This window comes from Rousettus aegyptiacus, unplaced genomic scaffold, assembly GCF_014176215.1.
Source record: "Rousettus aegyptiacus isolate mRouAeg1 unplaced genomic scaffold, mRouAeg1.p scaffold_m13_p_1, whole genome shotgun sequence".
Lineage (NCBI taxonomy): Eukaryota > Metazoa > Chordata > Mammalia > Chiroptera > Pteropodidae > Rousettus > Rousettus aegyptiacus.
The window spans coordinates 75,695,925-75,710,180 of NW_023416284.1; the positions used below are offsets into that span (position 1 = coordinate 75,695,925).

General features: G+C 34.7%; 1 protein-coding gene across 2 annotated transcripts in view; it reads right to left on the reverse strand.

Moving 5' to 3' along the window:
* The window catches only part of PHACTR1 (phosphatase and actin regulator 1), a 537,206-nt gene extending 525,784 nt beyond the window's left edge, over nt 1–11,422 (reverse strand). Inside the window, exons 1-2 of one of the 2 annotated variants that reach the window (XM_036237037.1) lie at nt 11,270–11,422; nt 4,381–4,432 (exon numbers count right to left, since the gene is read on the reverse strand). The gene's annotated coding sequence lies outside the window, so the exon portion shown is untranslated. The remainder of the gene's footprint in view (nt 1–4,380; nt 4,433–11,269) is intronic. The other variant, XM_036237042.1, reaches the window with a different exon arrangement.
* Nucleotides 11,423–14,256: the final 2,834 nt, after the last annotated feature.

The window sequence follows — 14,256 nt, forward strand, 5'->3', positions numbered from 1 at the left end:
ATTATCTGCGGGGTGAGCTCTAATTGTGCTCAGGTGAGGCTACAGGAGATTTACAAGTGTGACCTTTTAAACTATGCAAAGCCGATTTTGTATAAATTCCCAATTTGTCTTGTCCTCCTCTATCATCCACTTGCTCTTCGCTCTTCACCAACTAAGCTTCTTAAAATAATTGACATTATTTATCTCCACACTTCCTCACTTCTCACTCATTACTCAACTTTCTGAGATTTGGCTTCTGGCTTCCATTTCCACCACACCGACATAATGCCATATTTAGTGGATGCTTTGGTTCTTATCAAAGTCGTCACTATAGCACATTCCCTCACTTTAAGCCTCTACTTTCTTTGTTCCCCACATACATCTCTAAATGTGTTATCTCTATGTACTATGGGAGGTATTTTGTTTACCCCATTACAGTTGGTTCTAGCTTCAGCCCAATGGTTTTCTCATCTCATCTCTGTATAATACCCATTCTCATATGCACAGTCACCTCCTAGATGCTGATGAGTCTCAAATGAGTCTAGCACAAAATTTTCTCCGAAATTCAGATGTTTATCTAACTCACGATGGGCCTAATGACCTAAGCTCCACTATAGTTAAATGCAACCGGTCTAATATTTGCATCATCATTTTCTTTGGCTTCTTATATTCTCTCTGTGTTGACAATATCTCCTAAGCAACAAAACATGTGAGCATCCTTGACTCTTCCATCCCACTTAATCGCCTACAGAAATTAAATCTCCAAACCCAATCAATTTTTTACTTTATAGTTATTTCTTCTAGCCGTCATGTCCTGTCTTACCTTACAAGCCCTATCCTAGAACAGTTGTTCTCTGGTGAAGAATATTGTACCAGCCCCCTAATCATTTTATCAGCCTTTGATATTTTTCTTCTCAAAATTATCTTTTACAAAGTCAATGTAGTGATCTAGCCAAAAATATTTTTAAAAAACTATGTAAGTCCACATGTAGAATTCTTCTCTGGCTTTCCAGGACCTGCAGGACAATTTCTAAAGTTCTTAATGTGGTGTGTGTGCCACACTGTGATCTGGCCCTTGTCCCCCTCAAGCTTTTTCTGTATTTCATATTTGAATGACATTGAACTCTTATAGTTTCTGCACACAGAGACTACTTTTTTGCTTTTCTGCTTTTGCTCACACAACTCCTCTGCCTGGAAGGTCTTCTTCTATCATCCACCCCATTTTCATGCCCTCCTCATGCTTTAAGAATGACTTCAAATTCTGCATCCTTAGGAAGTCTTTGCAATTCTATCCCTCCTGTCCCCCAAACCTAATCTAGTGGGCTACAGGGTCTCTTGGGATTCTATAACTTGTATATTTCTCTTTGTTTAAAATGATAGTCCCTTGCAACGTTTACGTTTTCTCTCTCCCACTAGGCTTTGAGTTTCTTGAGGTCAGAATCTGTTCCCTTCATCTTTACATTACTAAAGGTGAGCAGAGTACCTGAACAAGTGAGCACTCTACTAGTGATTGCTGAAACGCTGACTGAATCTGCAGAACATCTCTGTTTCTTAGTTTCACTTGGCAACTTTAAACATAGAAAAGGGGAAAGAATTGGAATGATGTAAAAGGAGAACACATTCATAATTGTTACATTTAATTTTAAATGTGATTGCTTTAAGAGAAGCACTAACTGATGTGGCAATGCAAAGAAAGGGATTGAACATAGCAAAGATGGGAAATGGGCAGTAGAGGGGTCAGGAAATGTATAGAGGGACTGTCATTTATGTGAGAACTTGAGGAGTGTAGCAAGAGGTCTAGTTGGTATAAATGGGCTCTGGAGCACCGTCTAATATGGGTCCTCTTTTGCATGTAATATAACAAACAGCAATGACAAATGTAGGGTTTTTTTTGTTTTTGTTTTCTTTAAGACAAACGTCTTTGCTCACTCTAGCAGAGGCAATACATCAGCTAGTGAAGTACAAAGTTCTTATTTAGGAGTGGCACTTAAAAAGGGAATCACCATGAGAGGAAAGAGAAAGCACCCCAGGTAGAGATTCACACACTTAGATGAAAGTAAGTCCCCTCCCATTGATTGCTAGGTAGGGGAAAAGTCAATACACTTCAAGTGATAAGCCAGCCCTCCTGTCTCCCTGGGAAGTGGTCAGTGTCCCAGTACCAGCACCTGGGAACCAGCATGAAGCCACCACTCATCAAAATATAAAATGAGTTTCTCTCCAGATATATCTTACACTGAGGTAATCAGCCCCTTTGGCTTAGTTTCATCAAGGAAGATAAGTTTTCAAAAAGCAGAAGGCTTTAGAGGGAAAGGGAAATTTTATTCTAGGCAAGGAACAGCAAGGGCCAAAGCAAGCAGCAATGTAAAGGGAATCGGCGTCTAGCCTGTGGAGTGTAGGAGTAATGGGAGACACAACTGGGAAGTTACATTAAGTGAAATAGTACAACATTTGAACTCTAGAATTTTCCTCCTATGCTATGTGTACATACATGTCTGAATTTTCAGAGACCGTGATGGTAAATAGTGACTGGGCAGGAGGCCAGAACTAAAACCACTACTGCGCTCGCACTGCTGTTGAGTCAGCAGGTGGGGCCACTGTCACTGTCACCACTAAACAATCTATGCCACAGGCTGGGCCCCTGCTGCCCCAGTACTGGCCATTGGGTGGCTCCTCTGCACTTTGCTACTATGATCCCAGGAAATGCACTGCAGCTGTCGCCATCAATGTTTCTAAACTTCCCTGTAGGTGCATCTTTTCATCTTGAGCTCCTCATTCAGTCTTGAGTGGCACATTTGATGTCTCAAGCTTTGGGTAGGTGCTGAAGCTATCCCCAAAGCAGCCTGGCAAAAAAGCATTTGTTATTTTTAGCATTCATTGGTAAGTGACTGCCTTTGAGAAAACTCAGAAGGTGGGGATCTCCCAAAACACAGAAGGGAATAGGCAGCTTTAAAAAAAGAATTAAAGACTAATTCCTACATATCATTATTGAAGTCAAACTTTTAAAGTTGTAATTATTCATTTCCTTGATGAGAGTTAAAGTTAGAAACTGAAGTAATATATTGTATTAATTACATATTAACTCAATAATATTATAAACTAATTTTGGTTTTACAGTCAAGGCGGTCTCCAATCTCAGAATGAATTTAACAACAAAAAATTTTATTTTACTTTAAAATTGGTTTGGAACTCATTTTTCCCCCAAAAAAAGTTTTCACGTGCACTTAGTTTTCTGGGCCAGGAAACAAACATTAGTTTAACTCTAAATATATCTTCAGTGTAATAGAATAAAAAGGGTTACCAGAGGGAACAGCGGGAAGAAGGAGGGCAGTGGGGTAAAAGGAGTCAAATATTTGGTGACAGAAGGAAATCTAACTTTGAGTAGTGAACATACAATGCAATATATATATGACATATTGTTGAATTGTACGCTTGCAATTTATTTGACTTTATTAATCAATGTTACCCCAATAATTTTAATAAAAAATAATGCTTGCTTATGTGTTAATTGTTTTTTAAATATACTTTTCACTCTCCTGTCCTTTGCAATAGCTTCTTAATTTATTTTTATGTGGTATTCTTGGGACTATATCCCTGAATTCTTTGCATTTCCAAAATATTTGTTGTCATTATACATGGAAAACCCTTGGGTGGCTCTATCACTTTGGGGTAATACTTTCTTTCTTTGAGGATTTTTGGGCAGACCTCCATGTTTTAACATAGCAACAAAGTCTGAGACAAGTTTGATTCTTTTTCTCTTGATATTTTTACTTGCATATTAAAGGATTCTTTACCTTCAAAGTCCCATAATATTACCAATTGTTTATCCAATGTCTGTTACTTCAAATTCCTTCCTCTACCCTCAAATTATCTTCCACATGTTCTCTTCCTCTTTGGAAAGAAAAGGGATGCTAAGCCTTGGGCTGGTCCTCCAGCCTCATCCATTTGCACTTACTGTTGATCTTGCTCTTTCAGTTATCTTTTCTCACCTGACTAACCTGATCTTCCCTCCTTTGTGGGCCTGTCCCCCCCCCCACCCTGAGTAATTATGCCTACATTCTCATAATTAAAAACAGTATATTTTCTCTGACCCTGGTAAACCTGAAAGCTTCTGCCTTTCCCCTGCTTTTTCATCACAACCAAATTCATTAAAAGAGAAACAATCATTATCTAAATAATGAGGTCTTATGGTCATCTATCTATCAAACACCTTCCGTTCCATTTTCACCTGTTCTCTCCCATGTGATTGCAAGTTCCTTCACTATACCAGAGGTTTCTTATAGCTCAGGATTGCCCATATATCCTTGCTCCTAACACAATACTTGCTCTGTGTGTGTGTGTGTGTGTGTGTGTGTGTGTGTGTGTGTAAATCTTTAAAGCTATTTATTCAAAATTCATACCTACCCCAGAATTTTCTGTGGCCATCCACTTCAATTTTAGCTTGAAATTAGCTGACCTAATAGGTAAAGAATAAACAATTAGTATATGAGAAGGAGAAAAGTAATATATTGTAGAGGAAAGGTCTGTTTTACTAGAAAAGCATCCTTCAGCATATAAATTCATAAAATCTGTTTGAGGATATGGAAGATAACTGAAAAAAATAAATGCAGTTAAATTAAGACCTCCAATTCTGTCCACACTATCTCTGCTTTCCTTTTTGCTTACTTCCTGGAGGGCAAATACACTTACTTCTTGGAGGGCAGAGTTTAGCTGTCACCTTAATCTAGGCAGATGACTCACAAAGTTACATCTCTAACCTGATGTTATACACGTACTCTAAACCTTCTTTTCTATTTTTCTGCCTGACATCCTTATTCGATGGGTGTAAATCTCAATAAACCAAAATTTCAACCTCAAACTCCATCTTCCTTTTGATTCCTCTGTTTTCATGACCATCTTTACTAGCTTCTTGATTACTCAAGACCCTGACTTCTTCCAACTTGTCTCTTAATACAATCACTTGCCAGGTTATTTTCTTCTACTTTTTTTAATAACCCTAAAATCACTTCCCTTCTTCCTATCTCATAGACATTATGACATTTTAGGCCCTTATTTGTCCTTGGCTTAAATATTAAGATAGTGTCTCCCTCCATCTCTTGCTTATTCATTTTCCTAACCATTGTATACACACTGCTGCTGGAATAATATTCTTCTCAAAAACATCCAGTGGCTCTCTATTGTAACCAAATAAAGAAATAAAAATCCCAGAAAAGAAAAGCAACAACAAAATAAAATCCTCCTTCTAGTTCCAGGAGATTCTGCAATATGATCTCATCTTATTTTTCTATTTGTCATTCTAAACCAAACTATATTCAGTGTTCCTGTCCCTTCCCTGGGCACAGTATCTGTGCCAGGAATGTAACCTATAGTGTATTAGTCTCTCCACATGAAATGTTATTCAGTGCTCAAGACAAATATTACCTCCTTAAATAAAGTCTTTCATGGGCCCTCACCTGGATATGACCCCTTTTCCTTTGAGCTTTCTTAGAACTTCCTCAGAACTCATCTTGTCACATTTATCTTTTCAAAATATATTACGGTAATTAATAAAACTGTGCTATCACCTCCAGATTGCTAGTATGCTAAAACCAAGAGTTATATGTATGCCTACATCTCCCATGGTACTTAACCCAGAGTTTCACATCGGTGGTCTCAATTTTTTTTGATTGCATATTTCTGTTATTTTTTTTTTAAAGGTTTGAACATATACCACTGTGGGTTGAATTGTGTCCCCCGGAAAGATATCTTGAAGTCCTAACCCCTACTACCTGTCATTGTAACCTTATTTGGAAATAGGGTCTTTGCAGATGTAATCAAATTTTGTTGAGTTCATGCTGGATAAGGGTGGGCCCTAAATCCAACGTCTGGTGTCCTTACAAGGAGAGAGAGAGATTAGGAGAGACAGAGAGAGACACACACACAGAGGGGAAAAGACTATGCAAAAATGGAGACAGATCGAAGTGACATCAACTACCAGCCAAGGAACACCAAGGATTGCTGACAATCACTAGAAGCCGAGAAGAAGTAAGCTATCTGTTTTGCTTATTTTAAATTCTGGTTCTCTATATTCCTTAATTCTGCTTACTTTAGCATAGGTTCTCCACATGTGTTCTAACTTGTATATTGCTTGTGCTTCACAGATGTTTTCTTATTTTCTCTATGAGCGCATATCCTTTTGAATCAATGAACTACATTGGCACGTGAGGTATACACACAGGGAGAGACAAATGCCTCAGCCCTAGTTCATACTTCCTCACATTAGTCAGGGAAAGGCACCTGTGCCTACATTGGAGAGCCTTTGAGGTTACATCTGAGTTACTCCACACCCAGTTCCTCAGCACCTCTGCCCCACTAGTGCTCTCTTTGAAGAGCCTCCTCACCTAGTTATAATTTTCCAGTCAAAGGTAGAAGTGGAGTGGAAGAAGGAGCGAATATATAGAGGCCCGGCCAGTTTATCTCACCATTTTTTATCACCTTCTCTCCCAAACCAGGATCCAGAATTTCTTTGATATTATCCACTTCTCTACCCTGGAACTTTGTTTTTCTATTTCATGACAATAGATAATGTAATGGAGGAAGAAAGAAAAGACACAAGTGAAACATGCTCCTGACTCCGTTCCCTATTCTCACCTGCTGACTCTTTGCTGCCATTCCAGTCATGCAAAGGAAAACAAAGACTCAGATTCTTCTTACACATCAGGGATTTCCCTCTATTTCTATGTTAGGTTCTGGGATCTATCCTCTCTCACTTCCATGGCCTCCATCTCTCTGGGTTCCAGGGAGTCTCTGTTTCTCTTTCATATATTTTTATGCCAATGACCTGACATCCATCCTGAAAAACACCACTGGTGTTTTTTGACAAATTGACAAATACAATAGGTGCATCTTTCACAATCATTATTAGATAATTTAGTAAAGGACTTTCACAAAGATCTCAGGTTTCTGAAAGTTGTTAAAAATGTAACAGAACTATTCTGAAGAGAATTAATATAAAAATGGTCATTAAAATAAGGCTTTGCTCTCACTGCTAAGTGACATAAAGGCAGATGGCCTGCTGAAACACTTAAAAATGAGAAAAACCCCTTGAACGGTATATAAATATTAAATAGAATTGCTAATGAGCTTTAATATCTTCAACAAAGAAGCAATCAGAACTCACTTACATCATATATAGTAAGAGAAATATAACAAAGGTGAGTTTTCTGACAGCTCGGTTTCAAGAAAGAATAAAATACAGCACTCCCTGCCTTTATTGAGCTTGTATACCTATGTGCTTGACAGAACTAAAGAGAAAAAACACACATCTTTCATCAATTCCTCATTTTTAGAAAAGCAAAACTGCTACATTTTAAAGATCATTTAAAAAAGACTCTTATTTATTCTTTTAAGAAGGTTGTCTCAAACAATTTCCTTTGAGAGTTATACTTTAGGCTATTTCCGAATTTTTTGTTTATTATTTGCCTCTGCTCCTTGAACTGTGAAATCAAAAAAAACAAGTGGAATGGAGGAAACCAATGCAAGCTAATTCAGCCAACACTGGCAGCTGTCTATCACTGGAGCTTGTCGCCGTGAAAAAGGAAGTTGTTTTTTTCCATTGCACCAGAAAAAGAGCAAGGTAAGCAAGCTTGATGGCAAGGTTATCGCAACATACTAAATTAAGGAATATATTTTTGCTTTTCTTTCCAGGTTGTCCTTACTTAGATCATTTGAAAAGACAATGAAAGAGAAATTAAATTTTTATAATCACTTGAAGATAAAATAATTTAGAAATGTTTGTTTAGTTGCTGACAAAAAGGATGGTAATAAATTCATTAATAATTGATTATGCTGAACACAAAACATATTTCTCAAATAGCCAGAAAAGAATAAATAATCTCAGCTTTCATTAGTAAGATTAGAGTACAATATGAACAAATCAATATTTTCCCAAGAAATACAGTAAGGTTCAAAATGCCTCTCTAGAATATAATTTTTATGTGCATTCTTTCAAATTGTGTGTACTGAGTAGATATAGGTGATTTACTGAGTAGATATAGGTGAGACTAGACATTCGTTTCTTAAATATAGTGGGTTAAAACTCCATTTAAAAGAATTTGCCCTTTTCCCACAATATTTTATTATATTATTAAAGAATTTCATAACAAACATTTGTTTTTTGCACAGAAATTTCCCTACTTTCTTACATACCTATTAACCCGTTTAACCACCTAAGATGTCACCACCCCCACAGAAGGCTCCCTCATGTTTTTTCCAGTAAATCTTGCCCCATCTTAACAATGGCAGACTTTATATTTTTATCTACCTTAAATTTAAAACTCACATTTAAATGCCACATAATGACTTCTTGAATGCTTATATTATTTTGAAGTAGTTGGAAATTTACATAAGCCTTTTAATTTTTAAAAGGAATCTGTCTAAAGAGTGTTCATTCTCCTTTCTGGACAAACAAATCAGAGCCTATATTCCACAGGGAATCATCAGTCTTCAGATGGAACATATCTAGGTGGCATTTAACATCAATATGGGTGAGGGAGTTCATCTCTTTGGGGGTTAGTTCTTCATTTGTAAAATGGAGATAGAAATACCAACTCTAAACTCATCTCAGGAAGGTTGTTAAGGTGAGAAAGAGAAGCAGTTAAAAATTCCATAGGAATGTACAATATTCTTCTTATTAGTATCAGTCAGAAAAATTGAATTATTAATGGAATGTTTCAGGGGCAGCCTTGGAGATCACATCATACCTTCCTAGATGACCATTATGAGCTTTATTTCCTGAAAGTTTGGTAGCATCACATAATTGGCTTAGTGTGCTATTTTCCATTTTTCTCATTAAAGATATTCAGATTCTTGTCCTGACAAAGTATGCGAAACCACTGAATGTTCTCAGCAGTGGCCCTTAATATAATATGCTTATTTTTAGTGTACTCTACAATTCAAATCAATTTTATTTATTTAATTTTTATTAATAAAATAGTGATCTAAGAATAAAATAAAAGAACATCATTAAGGCCTGTCCCCAATAGTCTAATTATAGGTCATTTTTAAATTCTTGGCTTGAAACCTCAATAAAAAGAATTGACAGCTGAATTTCGTTATTCAAAGCAATTTCCACCTTGCTAAGTTAATCTGGATAACAAGCACATAAAGCATCTCAGATAAAAATTAGTTAGAAAATGAGTAAAATAACCATTTGTATTTATAAAAATATCCAAACAAATAGCTTTGATGAATTTTTCATTTCTAAAGTGGTTGTTTTGCTAATAGTATATATACATAATTATGAAACTATAGCAATGATTTCACTCTTTAAATCTTCAGTATGAAAGCCACCTTAATTGAAATTAAAATTTAATAAATTTATTGTTTTCTCGTAGATCTCCATTATAGGGTTCTTTAGAACAGAAAAATTGAAAGCAATATACATATTTAGGATTCAGTAATTTATGACATTGTATGATAAAATATTATATTGTGAGCACATTCATAGTTATAAAAGTATGTGCAGTTTGCTTACAAGTTAGCATAGGAAAAGATAGGCACATTATCTATCATAACATTAATGATGATTGGGACAGGATCATGGGATTATGGTGTTTTTAAAATTCTGATCAAATTAATTTTATTTCTCTCAAGTTAATCACGATGCTTGCAATAAATTGTGCATTGTATTAACATTATTTGTTTTATTTTTTCTAATTATAAAATAATATAAACTTTTATTTTAAAATGTAAACATTATAGACATGCATGATTTAGAAAATAAGAATTCTTATAATCTGATATAGCAGAGAAAATTATTGTTTGTGAAATATTCTGGTACACACAACACACAAAAACTTACATCATATCATGGAAAGATTAAGAGCATAGAATTAGTCATAAGTGAGTTCGATTTCAAGCTATAATGTGTGTTTTTAGAAAAATTACTTAATCTCATTAGGCCTTAGTTTCCTCATTTGTGAAATATATACAATAATAGTAAGATACCTCATAAAGAATCTATCATAATTTATTCAGTAAAAATTAGTTTGTATGTTTATATAAATTTATTAAAACAAAATGGTATACTTTATATGCTATTTTTTTAACTTTTTTCCCTTTATGATATATCTTAGACAGTAATTCATGTCAATTCATTATTTACACATGTCATTTTAAAAATGACTGCAAAATATGTAATTGTATAGATAGAGTGTAATTTACTTATTAAACTCCGTGTGGCAGTGAAACATCATGTACATACATCTTTAAATTCTGTGAGTATTTAAACAGGTTCAATTCCTAAACATTGAATTGCTTTTTTAGAAAGAAAGAAAAAAATAATGCTGGAAAAGTTTCATTCATAATAGCAGCAACACAAATAGTGACAGCAAGAAAATAACACAATTCCTATAAAACACCTAGAAATAAATATAAGATATAAATACATAAAAATATCATGAAACTCTACAGAGGTCCACGTATTAATAAATTAATAAAGGAAGACACATACCTTTTTAGCTCGACAGACCCAGTATTATAAAAATATCATCGTATGTAATTTAAACTACAAATTAAATTCACTAGTAAGATAGTCTTATTCACGATAGCTTTATCATAAATGCTTACATATCTTTTTTAGAATTATTCTCTTTCATAATTTTACTGGCTTTTTTCCTTTGTTTATTCTTCTAGGTAAAGATCAGACTTATTTCATAATTTCCTAAAAATAATTTTGTTGGGATTTTAACTAGAATTACACTAAATTTATTAAGTTTATTTCCATGTATCTTATGATTTTTCGTTTTATTGCTTAATGTGAGTGGTTTTTTCCCCCTAAATTTGGTGTTTCAGTACCAAGCTCGCTTGTCATAACTTAATCCTGTTAAGAGAGCATCCATTAATCTGATAATTTTAACAAGTGGGAAAGGATGGGGACGTCTTTTCAGTTATCATTTTGGCAGCTCTTAAAATAATCACAATTTCCCACTGGGGCTGTTTTCTTAGAAAAGCAGATAAAATGGAAACAAGTAGAAAAGTAACATCTGAAAAGGGAGGTAGAAAGAGCACTAAACAGAATTCCAAAGACCTTAAGCAATCCTCAGCTTTATGGTCATATAATTTATTCTCTATTGGGGTAAAACCCCAGAATTACAGTATTTATGAATACCTGTTAAGTGTTTTGTTATGTGCCAGGCAAAATCAGCACCCTGAAGAAGCAACACAGAACATTCAAGTAATGTGGTCTTTAGCTTCCAGTTTCTCATGTGAATATTACTGTTTTTAGAAATTCTAACAAGAGCTGTCAATTTACCTCTCTGAATTGTAGTTTTGTAGGTTGTGGTGTTTATTTGTCCAGAGCGTGGCTTGCAGCAAGGAACCTGGGTTAGTTCTTCCTCTAAGGCAGCTAGTTGTCAGCCAGGGGTTTCTCCTTTGTGAATATGGGGCTTTTCCACTTAACCTTCATGATTCTCTAACCTTGATGCAGTTTCACATTTGATAAACCATCAGAGAGAATTGGAAACATGAGATTTTCCAAGCCAGTGATTCTCATGCTTTAATGCACCTATGAATCACCTGGGATCTTGATAAGAATTAGTAGGTCTGAGGTGGGACTTGAGACTCTGCATTTCTAATAAGTTCTTAAGTGAGAACTATGATGCTGTTCAGAAACCACATTTTAAGTAGCAAGGAGCTGAGTCAGTCTAGCAAAGAATTGAGAACGAGGTGTTCCTTTAGCAAAAGAGCCTACCAGGGCAATCTTGCCACAGCTGATCAAATTTACCTAATTGAGCAGCTGCAATAGGTCAAAATTATAATCAGTTCCTTTCTTGTCATTCAACTTGCCCTGGAGCATTTTCCACCTCCCAGGCAAAATGACTCAATACCAAAAGGCTCCCCTGTCTTACATCTCAAAGTGAGTGATTAAAAGTGAGGTTTTAAGTAATCAGGAAAGAGGAAAAATAGTGGAAAAACCCCAAACACCAAGGCTTTTGCCTGAACAGCAAGAGTAATCAGGGAACCTCTCTGAAGGACAAATAAAAATGTACCCTTTGTCTTTACCATTCCTCAAATTTCAACTTTTTAATCGTCTCCAAATTTTATTTCATTTAATAACATGCTTATGGTTAATAATTTGACCAACACTGATAACAATACAGAGTAAAAATCATTTAAAATTATAACATTCAGATATAACTACTATTAATACCTTAGAAAAGTATTCTGTCTCCAAACACATACGACATATTTAATTTTACACGATTAAATGCATTTTTCATGTTCTATTGAAAATGAACTGTTTTTACAAAAATAAATTTACCTATCTATAAATCTTAGTCAGCACTAGTACTTTATATATTTATTTTTATTGAATAAATTTTAGATGTAACATGTAAGTTTAAAATGCACAGCATGTTACTTTGATACATGTATATAATGTGATATGATTGCTGACATGATAGTAATCACATTACAAAATTATAATATATTATTGTCTATATTTATTATACTGTGCATTAGATCTTCATGACTTATGTACTTAAGTTTGTACTCCTAAACATCGTCACTCATCTTTCCACTCTATCTCCTGGGAACCACTATTTTACTCTTTATTTCTTAACTTTTTTAGATTCCAGATGTAAGTGATATCAGACAGTACTTATCTTTCCCTGTCTGATTTGTCTCTCTTAGCATAATACGTTCACAGTACAGTCATATTGCTGGTAATGGGAGGATATCTTTCTTTCTCATGGCTGAATAATATTGCATTGTGTATATGCACCACATCTTTTTTAGCTATTCATCCTTTGATGGACATTTGGGTTGTTTCCATATCTTAGCTATTATGAATAATGCTGTGGTAAATATGGGAGTGCATACATCTCATCAAAATCCTATTTTCATGGGTATATACCCAGAAGTGGAATTGCTGTATCATATAGATCTCTTTTTAACATTTTGAGAAAACTTTATATTGTTTTTCATAGTGGTTGGACAAGTTTACATTCCCAAGAAAAATGTATAAGTGTTCCCTTCAGCCCACCGTTCACCTATACCTGTTGTCACTTGTCTTCTTGATGATAATCATTCTAACAGGCTACACTAATACTTTAAATGGCTGCTTAAAATTTCATGGTATTGGTGCAATAGAAACATGCTTTTTCCAAAAATTAGATGACATATTTTTAAAAAATATTTTATTAATTTTGTATACATGACTAATTATGTAAGTTCAAATAATGTAATCATGAGTGGAAGCAAAATATCACCCTGAATATAATTCTCTGAAGTACTTTCTCTAATATTAGGTGAGCAGCATTCCTGAACATTTTTCTATACACACATATAGTTAGAAAAATAGCTAGATTTAAAGTTTTTTAATAAAAATAAGACTATGACATACATATTTTGAGTAAAATGTTTCAAATTTAATTGTAATTGAACATAATACAGGGAGGAAAAAACCGAAGTCAAACTCTATGGAGTTGAAAAAATATTACTTCCATGATCCACCACCTAACTTTCTGTGGGAATTTGGACATTTCTGTGCCTCAGATTTCTAATCTGTAAAATAGGATTTATAGTCCCTAAATCATAGACTGTCATGAGAATAAAAAGAGATAATATAAATAAAACATTTAGAGAAGTGTCTAGAATGCAGTGACATAAATGTCAGTTATTTCTGTATTAGCTCAATTATATAGACTTATTTTATGGAAAACTGGTTATGAAGAATGTCAAAGATGGGAGTCATGTTTTTGGGTTAGGTACATTTTTTTAAAAAAATCATAGCTTCTTTTTATGAGAAATTTATCGTTTTCTCCCTCTTCCCTTTCATCTCCTTTCTAATTGATACGGGCCATCAGTTGCAAAATTCTTAATCTTTTTAGTAAAGCTAGTTAAGTCTTTCTTCCTTTCTTTGGAGGAAGAGGTCTCCCTCAGATTTGGATAATTACCTTGAAACTGATGACTCAGTTCCTCTGGCTATTGATAGGGATCCTTGAAACTCAGCATTCTCCCTGGCCCTTCAGGAAAGGAATGGCTTTAGGCCAAAACAGGGCCCTCGGAGTCCGAGAAGGGAAGGAACCTTTTACCCGAGTTTTTTTTTTTTTTTCCTTCTTTTATGAAATATAGTAATCGAGCCTGATTTCCTTTACCTCCTTGATAGGCAAATCAATAATAGAAATGTAACTAGATATATGATTCAAGTAATAAGTTTGTATCTTTTTCCTTGTCTAGTGACTGAAGCCAGCGCTTCTGCAGAAAGCCCAAGACCTCATCCTGATTAAAGGAGAAAGG